The sequence below is a fragment of the Chiloscyllium plagiosum genome, chromosome 36 (genome assembly GCF_004010195.1).
Source record: "Chiloscyllium plagiosum isolate BGI_BamShark_2017 chromosome 36, ASM401019v2, whole genome shotgun sequence".
Lineage (NCBI taxonomy): Eukaryota > Metazoa > Chordata > Chondrichthyes > Orectolobiformes > Hemiscylliidae > Chiloscyllium > Chiloscyllium plagiosum.
In genome coordinates this window covers 14,814,334-14,826,079 of record NC_057745.1, presented here as the reverse complement: position 1 = coordinate 14,826,079, position 11,746 = coordinate 14,814,334, and the positions used below count along the sequence as shown (strand labels likewise).

Sequence of the window (11,746 nt, the reverse complement as noted above, 5' to 3'; positions counted from 1 at the left end):
CTGATCTCGCCGCCCCCCCCCCCCCACTTCAGCCTATCACCCTCACCTTATCACCCTCACCTTAACCTCATTCCACCTATCGCGCATTTCCAACGCCCCTCCCCCAAGTCCCTCCTCCCTACCTTGCAGCTCAGGTTGAGGTTCTGGATGTAGGTTTGCTCACTGAGCTGTTGGCCTGCACAGCTCAGCGAGCAAACCTACATCCATGTATCACCTTCTCAAGGATGTCAGCAATGCCCACATCCCTGGAATGAAATATTAATAATCACCTGATGAAGGAGCAGCACTCCAAAAGCTAGTGCTTCCAATGACTATGACCTGGTGTTGTGTGATTTTTTAACTTTGTACACCCCAGTCCAACACTGGCACCTCCAAATCATGTTAAAAAGTAGGCTTTTACACCACAACTTTGTTATGATCTTGGGCGGACTGCCTATAAAGATAGTATTAATACGTCTTAGAAGGACCTAGGTTCAATTATTGACAGAAAAACAACGCACAAGGAAGAGTTGGAGGGCAGGGGGAATCGAACTAACTGAATAGTTCCACCACAACCACCAGATGAAGGAGCAGCGCTCCGAAAGCTAGTGCTTCCAATTCAATGTGTTGGACTATAACCCAGTGTTGTGGGATTTTTAACATTGTACACACCCCAGTCCAACACTGTCATCTGCAAATCATCACCAGATTCCCAATCGCAACTTCACGCAGCCTACAGAGGGCGCCCCCGAGTGCTTACCCCGCCCTCCTCAGGCAAATCCAAACAGTTGGCCGCGACAAACAGCCGCAGTGCGACTGCGTACTGGGCGCCACCCGAGCTCCGGCTCCGGTCGCCGCCGATTGGTCCCTTTTGGGCCATAGGGCGGGCGGAACGGGGGAATGACTCGTGTAATTGGTGATGAGTGGGTGTCAATCGGATGATGCGTCAGCGCGCGGGGCGGCGGTTGGAGTGGAGCTCGAGCAGGCGGTGGCTGGCCGCGCCCCCTCGAGTCCAGGGCCAGAGCGAGGCTCCCGGAGAGAGGGAGGGAAGGAAGGAGCGGGAGCTGAGTGTGGGGAGGACCATCTTTTATCCGGTGGTGGTGGCGGAGGAGCGGTAAGTTTATCTATCCCGCCCTCAGCACAGATGAACCCCCCCCCCGTTCCCTCGGGAACCCTCCCTCTGTCTCGCCCGCTGTCAGTGGGGCGCACCCAGCCCCCGCCGATTCTCTGTTTGAGGCTCACCACCTCCTCCTCCTCCTCCCCCCTCCTCCTCCTCCTCCCCCCTCCTCAGCAACCCTGGTCCGTGACCCCCTCACCCCTCAGCCAAAACCCCCTGATCACCAGCTTCAAGCTTAATTTGTGCAGGCGAGGCCGTGGGGCGTGATTTGCGGCATTTAAAACAAGTCACTGGTGACCTTTGGTGATGGAGGGACCTGCTTCCGAGTCGGTGGCAGCAGCAGCAGCAACATAAACAGAGCAGTGGTTCCACGTTAAATAATACTGCAAGTGGGAGCTGCCGTTATGGCAAACAGAAGATGTGGAAAGCGGTTTACTAAAGGCGTCGGTGAAGATTGTGGGTTGACTGACGGGATTAGAGTATAATCTCATAGAGACAGGTTTGTTTATCTTCGCATGTTGATTGTTCATTTTCTGTTCCCAGCTCTGTTTGGAATAAAACAAAATGGTTAGGTAATGCATTTGTGGAAGGTCAGAAGTTGCATGGCCTTAAATTAGTCCTGTGGAATGTTACTTTCAATTTTAAAATGATAAATTGGAGTTTTAAGATAATATCCTTTCAGAACCTTCAATTTATGTAGCTTTTGAATGTCCGCGTTGGTTGAGGGTTTTTTTTTTGTTTTAAATTTGCTTTTAACACCAGGCAATTTTTCTTGTCTTGTTTGTGCTGATAAGTGAACTGCTATTTATATTCCTAAACTCGAAGGTATATCTCATTATTTTACAAAGAGAAAGAAAATTAGGAAATTTAAATTTTGAAGAACTAATACCATAATTAAGAAGGGTTTCAGGGTTCTTTAGGAAACAAGATAGGAGATGATGAAGCAGAGCTATTCAATGAGAGTGTTCTCATGAGAGAGGTTGAATGAGAACTGATCAAGGGATGTACACAGGAATAAAAGACCTTTACTGTTTACAAGAAGGGGAAATATTAGGGAAAATGGAGATAATTGCTAATATCTTGGGTTGTGGCAGGGCGAAACTATAAAGAAAGGGAATACATATGTTGAAGTCTGCCTGTATTCAGCAGATTTCACATGTCCTTTCTGCAGAAACGTTCTCAAGTTTCGTATTTAACTGTGCCCAATTCTGATGATTTCCATTGCTTCGTCTGCATATACTGTATGACAGTTCTGCATGTTGCAGCTACTTCTCAAGCCAAACTGTTGGCAAGAATTGGGGGATGGTTTTGCGAAGGATGTGACTCCTATTTTAGAGAGCTTTGGTTTTTTAAAAGCTATTGAGGAGATCTTTGAAGATATTAATCCTTGAGGTGTAAAAGAAAAGCTGTGCATAAGATAAAAATAGTGAAGGGGACAGATTACAGATTATATGGACAAGAATTTCAACTTTGGAATGACTCGTATACTTGATCTCCGTGACTAAAGACTCAGCCTATGATGGAGTGGAGATTGGCACAGACATCTATGACTTTATTTGATTCAATGAGCAGGTTTGAACAGTTTGACACGAGTTTGATCAACATTAAAGGGAATTTGTCAGGATATATGTGTGTTACACTTCTTTCGGGGTCCAAGTCACATCCATGTTGTAGACTGGAGTCATGAACGATGAAGGTAGTGGCTCCAACTTTCTTTTCATCACGTGGCTGACCATGAATTTCTCCTCTGCCGTGGTCTGCCATGTGTGTTGGAAGGATTTACAGGTTAGTAATTAATTTGGTTGCTTTCTCATGCAGGCCATTTGGTTCATTGAATCAACACCAACCCTTTGAAGAGCATCCTATCCGGATCAACCCCCATTCCCCCCCCATCCTGTCTCCGTAACCCTGCGTTTTCCCATGGCCAATCCACCAAACCTGCACATCTTTGGACTGAGAGGAAACCAAACTACCCAGAGGGAATCCATGCAGACACAGGAAAATATAGTGTGTATATAGCTGGGGCAGGCTAAGCAAAGACATGCCAGAGAATTCCTAGAGGCCTGACATTCCAACCACAACACCATAAACAAACACACAGATCTAGATACCATCTATCAACCCCTCCGAAAACGAACAGGAAATGACCACCACAAACCCCAGGAACCCCCATCTAGGACAAACATATAAATAAAAAGCAGGAGACAACAGCTTCGCTTCACTTGGAGGTCGCACTGATGATGTTACCTAGCCAGGTAATGAAATGTCTGGATATCAAACCTACAGCTCAGCGAGCAAACCTACACCCTAAACCTCAACCTGAGCTATAAACCTTCACAAACAGGAAAATATGCAAATTACACACTGGCAGTCACCTCGGGCATTCCTGGCGCTGTGAGGAAAGTGCTCAATTCTACATCCTCTGGTCAAGTCATTCCTCTACCAGTCATATTTTGCCAAGATTTTTCTTGACATTTACATGGTATGGCAATCTGATGACTGGTTAAAATTTTCATCTTGTCAACTAGATGTCTAACTAGTAAAACATGCCCCAACACTTACCATAATAAAGCATTTTGTTTTAAGGATATACTGCATTTCCGGGGTGTGATGTTTGATGTAATGATTTATAGTGTCATAACATGACTCTGAGCACTTCTAGTATCAAGTACTGGTTTAGTTTATAATATGATTAGTTGCTTGTACAAAGTTTTTAATACTGATTTGCTGAATAATATTAGCCTATTCTAAAGTAGCTGAAAGACTGTAAAACTGAAGACAAATGTTTGTTCAACTACATGATCTTTTTGGTAGATCTCTTCAAATTAGATTATTTGGGTATGCAAAATCTCTAACTTCCCTAAATAAATAAACTTAAAGTGGTGAAACTGTTTTAATTGCTCAAAATTTAGCTCTGCTTTGCAGTCAGAACATTTTTAAATTCCAGAGGATGTGGAATTGAGCAAATGATCGTACTATTCTTTTTAATTAATTTTGGCCCAACAATGTGCATTAACTTGAAAGTCAACTCTGTCTCTCAAAACTGGCACATCCCTCCCACGCAATATCTGCATGCTGTATTTGTGTTAATTATTTTGGTTCTCTCTGTGGTTATTGTTTAGTGTGATTGTTTTTTTGCTGGTCAGAAACTATTCCTTGGGTGTGTCTGGGCTGGGGTTGAATCTGGATGCGAAAGGCCAATGTCAGAATTTTGACCCTTTTTAAAATCTATTTTGCTGTCTATTAGTTGCAAAAATGTAACACGCACATTTTGAAACGGACAGGAAGGAAATGTCTCAGTGTGTATGACCAGTAATGGTGTTTTCAAGGCTGTTGAATTAACTAGCTGTCTGGTAATCTTAACTGCTGTTATTCTGCTGCATCTGCTTCATGATGGTTGGGTTGAATACAGTTCTTTACATGTATGGTGTATAAATCTGTCTTTGTTCTGTTTATCTTGCATTAACATTAATCTGCCCTTTTGTTTATTGCTAAAGTTTATTGCAAGTTTTTGTCTAAACCTTGGTCCTGGTTGTCCAAAAATTACTTTTGCCAGGGTCTTTTTTTGCAAAGGATATGCTGCACATTCAAAATGTTTTAAATATTAGTTGTTTGCTCTTGCAAGATTTTTTAAAAAATGAATCTTTTGGAAAATAATTTTTAAGATGGCCCTTATCTCTTTACTTTTGATTTTTTTTTGTCTGACTGGAATGGGTTTGCATTTCCACAGTGGTAAGGTTTGATTGTTTATTTCCTTTTGTTTTGAATACGTGTCTTAGTGCAGTTCAAGAAATCAGACTTAGAAATATGAGCTGTTTTATCCAATATTCAAGTTACTGTGCAACCTCGGATATCCGAACACCACCAATTATCCAAATTTCAGATTATCCGAACAAGATCTCAAAGTCCTAATGCTTTGGTAAACATTTATTTAAACATTTGATTATCTGAACTTCGATCATCTGAACAAAATACTCCCCGCCCATGTTGTTCAGATAATCGAGGTTGCCCTGTACTCTCAACCATGGGTTGTAATAGGAATAAATAGAACTGTAGATAGTTGAGTATGTGACTCTTGCATGACTCATTTTTTAATTTTTTATTGGTCTCTTATAAATTAGCATCAATACATACATGCATACAATATTACTGATAAAATAGTAAGTCAGTGATTAATCACAATACTTTTGCCCCTTGTGTTCAATAAATCCTAGTTCATGATAATTTGTATTTAATGAAGTGAACCAAAAGTAACTTGCTCCCAGTTTTTTAAATAATAATTTCTTTCAAATAGATTTTGTTTCAGCTTTGTGGTTGTGATAAGCTAGTTATGTCATTCCAGAAATGGATTCCGACAATGCATTTGTGAATAACCTCTGGTCCAGGATCTGCAATTGATGTATAAAATCCTCAGTTGCTCTGCTGTATTACGTTTGTCATTGTTTTGATGGAGTATTCTTGTCGAAATTACATTGCTTTGTTGCTGACATATATCCTCATGATATTATGTGAGGATTCTTGATTCAATGTTTAATCCATTTGCAAATGAACATATCATTTGGTAGTTTCTTTTTATTTCAAAAATATACTTTATTCATAAAATAATTTGATGGTCTGTACAATTGGTCATGCAGAGATCAAAACTTATCATTTTTATACAGGTCTGTACATTTTTTGATCATATGCCCATATAATTAGCTGAGGCATCAGCAGAGCCCAAATGACTGCATGGGCCCCCTGTTCTTCGTTAGGCAGGCAGACTTTACACAGTGGTTTTTCCCCACCGCGCCTTGGCGGCAGCTGCCCCAAGCTTCAGCTCGTCCCTCAACACGTAGTCCTGAACCATGGAATGCAACACTCAGTCGGGGTCAACTCCTTCAGCTGGAAGATCAGCAGGTTTCGGACCACCCAGAGAGTGTCCTTCACCGAGTTGATGATCCTCCAGGCACAGTTGATGTTCGTCTCGATTTGCGTCTCGGGGAACAAGCCATAGAGCACGGAGCCTGCGTGAGAATGGGGCTGAGAAACTTATCAGCCATGATTGAATGGTGGAACCGGTATGATGGGTTTAATGGCCTAATTTCTACTCCTATGTCTTACTGTCTTATTTCAAACACCCTGAAAATCCTTGAGCATTTTGGTTCCAAAGTCTTTGGTTTTTGGGGGAGTTGTAGCACGATTTCTATGTAGAGTATTCAGGCAGCTTGTGAGAAAATATGTAACAAGTTCATCCTGTCAGCGAGGCCAGGCCCATCCTTCGCAACACCGGGGACAAGTAGAACCTCAGTACGTAGTGACACTTGGTGTTTGCGTACCGGGGATCCATGCACAGCTTGATGCAGCCACACACAAAGGTGGCCATCAGGGTGAGGGTGGCATTTGGTAGTGAAAAATTTGAGAATTACTGAATAAAGACACGCTTTGTTGTAGCTTTTCATTTTGAACTCGGAGCAATTCTCAAGAATCCCACTGTAAAGTGGAACATTGCTTTATAGAAATTATGCATGATAAGAGTGCTGAATGGTTGGCAGTGGATTCTAGCAGAGGCATTTCAAGGAGTTAACTGCTAAACTGTATTTAAATTTAAACCATGCAAGTTGATTGCGATTGGTTAAGAAGTTGTCCTGAGGCATGAACCTGCAAATAGTTGTTACCTATTTTGTTATGCTAAAATAGATGCGGTGTGTGTATACTTTTGTTCTGTCTGCAAGGAGAGGGCACACTGAATTAGTATTAGTTTCCATTACACACAAGGAGAGCCCGACTGACACTCTTAAATTGGTTGTCATTGTAGCTCTCTGCACGCTTGAGATTATCTTGCAAATGTTGTCCAATCTTGGAATTACATCTAATGCTGGACACTTAAGTTTTGCAAGCAGGTGCTGGTTGGGTATAATCAGTAACTTGTGTGTTGCATGGTGGTTAATGTTTTTAATTTAATCCCCTCCAGGCTAGCCACCCATCTTGCACCCTCCATTCAATTCAAGACTCTACTTGCCAAACTTAAATACTTGCACTTTTCCACCTCCAAGATCTACTTTCTCCCTCGAGCCATATAAATGCCTAACGTTGCTACACTCTTCCATTGATGACTCCTTGCTCATTGTTTTACTATTGGTGATTGTGCCTGTAGTTGATTAAGCTCTGAGTCTTGGAGTACCTCTACTAAACTGCTCCACCTTAAAAAATGCTCTTTAAGCCTCTCTCTGCTGCCACACCTTTAGTTGCCTGTCCTTTTAGTCACTTGTCCTAATAATTCATGTGGCCAGATTTCCAATTTTGTCAGATAGTACATTGTATCTTCAACTAGGTAAAGGTTCCAATGTTGTGTAAAATTGGAAGTTGCTAAATGTATGGGCTGATTACAGTGTAGTAACTGCAACTTATTTTTTTTAAGGTGCTTCAAGTTTAATGCACAGCCACAAAACCACAGAATACTTAGTAAAGTAAGTACTCTGACTGACTGAAATTTAAGGTCAATGTTGTAGGTCACTTTTCCATAATATTTAGGATATTCATTCTACATTTTAAAATACTTTTGATCTTTTGAATTAATTTTATCTTTATGATGAATTGAAACAATATTTTATTTAAACAACCCCTTTATGTATATTTTGTGACGTGTGCAATGGTTATCTTTCCTCCAATTGGTTGCTTTTGTGTTCTAAGTGTCTGTTTTTGATTTGCTGATACCATCTTTTGATTTAAGGCCCATTAGCCTATATCAAAGAATTACAGAATACTTGTTAGGAAAATAAACTGCTGCTGTACAATCTGAGCTATAGACAGGCTTGCTTGCATTGAAGGCCAAGAAACAGTTTTCTTTTGTTGCCACATCTACCAATCACCAAGTTGGGTTTAAAATAACTGTTTCTTCAATGGGCTTATAGCAATTGGTTAACTCTTTCTGTTAAAATTTCATCACAAAATTTGTGGCAAAGTTGTAGCAGTGACGGATAACATAATTACGCGGAAGTTGGTGATAACGGAGTACGGCGTGCTTGTTCATCTTTCTTAAGTTTGAGTATTTTAAATGAGGCAGAATTTACTGATAGTGGTGTGGTATTAAATTGTCCATCTTTTGTTGATGGAAACTTGATCCTTATTAAGGAAGTTAAAAATCTCACAACACCAGGTTATAGTCCTACAGGTGATTTGGAAGCACTAGCTTTCGGAGCACTGCTCCTTCATCAGGTGATGTGGACGGTTTCTGATTCTGTGCCATTGAGCTTGAGTAGCAGTGAAGATATGGATTACCAAGTACTTGATTATTTATGAAGCACTTCACTTTCTGTAGCTATGATAAAGTGAATCTGAATATGAATACAGTAAGAAATAACTTGAATGAGTGGGTGAAGATCTGGTAAATGGAGTAAAGTGTTGGAAATTGTGAAATTGACCATTTTGGCAGGAAGAATAAAGAAATATCAAAATGATGGGAGGTTGCAGGAATGTTTGGATAAGCAGGGCTTGGAGCTGTTTGAGTTTAGAATGTTAAGTGGTAATTTTATTGAAATGTGATACAAAATCCTGAGGGGTCTTAACGTGGTAGATATAGGAAGGTTCTTTCTCCTTCTAGGTGTATCTAGAACTAAGGGTCACTATTTAAAAATAAGGAACTACCCATTTTAGATCTCTCTTTTCAAGAAGCCCTGCGATCAATGTTTTTGAAGCAGTCATAGATAACTTTTCATACAAATGCTAGAGGATTTGAGGTTACGGTCAGATCAGTCATAATTTCATTAAATAGCACAGCAGACTTGAGGACAAATAGCATATTCCTAATCTGTTCATTTGAGTCTTTGCTCTCATAATGAAATCCAGACTGGAATGGATGGTTGGGTCAAAGGAAGTGGGTGATGCAGAAGTCAGGGGAATGGGAAAGCATGACTGGGTGTTGAGGCAGGAAGAGGTTCTACACAAAGAGAAAGTTAAGCCACAGTGAGTTGGATATTTTCTAATTAGTTTGTTTAGAGTTATTACCTCCTGGAGCAAGTGGGACTTGAATCCAGGCCTCCTGGCTGAGGAGCACTGCCACTATTGTATGCAGCAAGAACCTTGCCATGGTGAGAGATAAACAGGAGAATAAGAATTGTTAATTTCGAACAGTGAGAAACTAGGGGCCAGCGTGGATTAACAAGGGTCGGAATGATGAAGTCAGTTTTGTATTGGATTGGGTAGAAATAACAGAGCTTTAGATAATTTGCATATGCAAGCCAACATACAAATGAGGAATAGGATTAGACCAGTCAGCCCCTTGGAGTCTGCTCCTGAATAAGATTATGGCTGATCTGATTACTTCACATTTGTGCCTATTTCCGATAATCTTTCATCCTATGCTGATCAGCAGCTTATCTGGCCCAAAAAAAGGTCAAAGACTGTCTTCCTCAAAAGGTGGTTGAAGCAGAGTTCCAAAGATTGCCCCTCTGAGTACAGGTTGTTCTGTTATAACATGCTTTTCTTCCATGCGAATTTGCTGTAACATGATTGACGAATTGGGGATCCTGTTTCTATTGCTCAAACTTTTAAAAATGTGTGTTGGCTGTAACACGATTACAGAGCCAACATAAGCGCTGTTTCCAAAGTGGTGTTCTTCTATAATGTGAGGTTGCACAAGAACGCAGCCAATACATTATAGAAGCACTGACTATCTGTATACAGTAAGACTTCTTAAAGTTGTTTGGTATTAACTGGCATCTGTAGTGCTACTTGATCCAGACCCCACGGAGTCTCATGGCATCAGGTCAAACATGGGCAAGGAAAGAATTGGCTGATTACCACCTACTTCCTTACTTTGCTTGATAAATCAGCACTCTTTCATGTTGAACATCAGTTAGAAGCACTGAGGGTGGTAGGGACACAAGATGGACTCTGATTTCAGTGCTGAAGAGTGGCTCAGTAGCACCCCAGTTGATGAAATTGTGAATAGTGGTGATTAATTAACAACAAACTGGAGGAAACTGCACAAATTTCACCCATCCTCAATGATTAGGAAGTCCAACATGTCTGTTCAAGAGAATTTGAATCAATCTTCAGCCACAAATACCACTGATCCTGGCCACTTCCTGAGGAGCCCAGCATCACAGATGGCAGACTTCAACCAATTTGATTCACTCCGAGTGATTATCAAGAAATGGCTGAAGGTATTGGTTAACATTAACACTGAACATTTGTGCTGCAGAGCTACCCATGCCACTATCTGTGCTGTTTCAGTACACCTATAGCAGTGACGTCTACTAGAACAAATCCAACCTAGTCAATTATCACCGTATCAGAATGTCAGGGTGAGGTGATATAAAGGAGTCCCAGTAAATCGTACAGTTTGGGTATTATGGAGTGTCTGTAAGTTACTGAAACATTAGTGTTTATCCCAGCTTTGTTTCCATCGTATTATCATAAAGCATTAAACTGTTAAATTTTCAAAGCATTGTTCTTAAGCAGTCAGCAAATACTTTCATATAGACTTGGTTTCATGATGGTGAATTGTTGGATAAATGGAAACATTCTTCAATTAACGCAGAGATCTTTGCAAAACATATTTGTAACAACCTTGAATCCTGCGCTTTGTAGTTAAACTGGAGATATTCTTTGCAAGATAATCTCGTGGCATAATACAGCTGTGAAACATTACCTTTTATCTGTTTACTTTTGTAATCATTTAATGAGACAATTCATAACTGTTTGACTGAAATTTGGAACAATCCCACTTCTGGCGCACTAGCTCTGCAATAGTGGTATAATGGTGTTTACCTGGGTTTGTTTCCTGGCCATTGCAAGTATTGTGGGTCCTCCTGTGGTACAATGATAGTGGCCCAAGAGGCCCAAGTACAGGTCCCACCTGCTCCAGAGGTATGTAAGGACATTTCTGAACAGGTTGATTAGAAAAATAGGTTAAATAAAAGAAAAAAATTAAGTGGGTGTTTGGTAATTTTTAATGGGCCAATTAAAATTTAGAGAGATATTTTGAGAGAGGGAATTTGTAGTAACTAGAGCTCTGATCCGTGAAGAATTAAGGCATATTTTTTCAGATTATCAGGCAATTGGAATAACCTGAAATGTATGGAATTGTATCTCAGCAGAATATATTAGATTATTGCTGACGTGCATCAGTTTCTTTTTCAAGTAATACAAACTTAGTTGCATTACGTTCCCAAAAATTACTAATTGGTAATTTGTTTTTATGCAGCTTAGATTATTTTGTCAGTTCTGTAATTTGTCTAGAAGCGAATTACACCGCTAAAAATTTTTCTGTTGAAATATTTATCCTTTTGTTAATTTTGTCCTGGGAGTGACTTTATTCAGGAAAATTAGCTTTCTCTGTTCTAGTTTTTTGTGTGTATGAGTGTATATATATTTGTTTAGTGATTCTTGAAATGACATTTTCATATGTACAGCATGGAAACAGACTCTTCGGTCCAACCCGTCCATGCCGACCAGATATCCCAACCCAATCCAGTCCCACCTGCCAGCGCCTGGCCCATATCCCTCCAAACTCTTCCTATTCATATACCCATCCAAATGCCTCTTAAATGTTGCAATTGTACCAGCCTCCACCACATCCTATGGCAGCTCATTCCATATACGTACCACCCTCTGTATTAAAAAATTGCCCCTTAGGTCTCTTTATATCTTTCCCCTGTCACCCTAAAC

The 11,746-nt window shown here is 40.6% G+C and overlaps 1 protein-coding gene across 6 annotated transcripts in view; it reads left to right on the top strand.

The window, feature by feature from the left end:
- The first annotated feature begins 995 nt into the window (after window positions 1-995).
- tmod2 (tropomodulin 2) overlaps window positions 996-11,746 on the top strand; it is a 76,748-nt gene continuing 65,997 nt past the window's right edge. For 2 of the 6 annotated variants that reach the window (XM_043677382.1, XM_043677383.1), the window contains exon 1: window positions 997-1,093. The gene's annotated coding sequence lies outside the window, so the exon portion shown is untranslated. Of the gene's footprint in view, window positions 1,094-1,298; window positions 1,596-7,493; window positions 7,543-11,746 lie in introns of those variants that run through there. The other 4 variants (XM_043677379.1, XM_043677378.1, XM_043677384.1 and 1 more) reach the window with 4 other exon arrangements.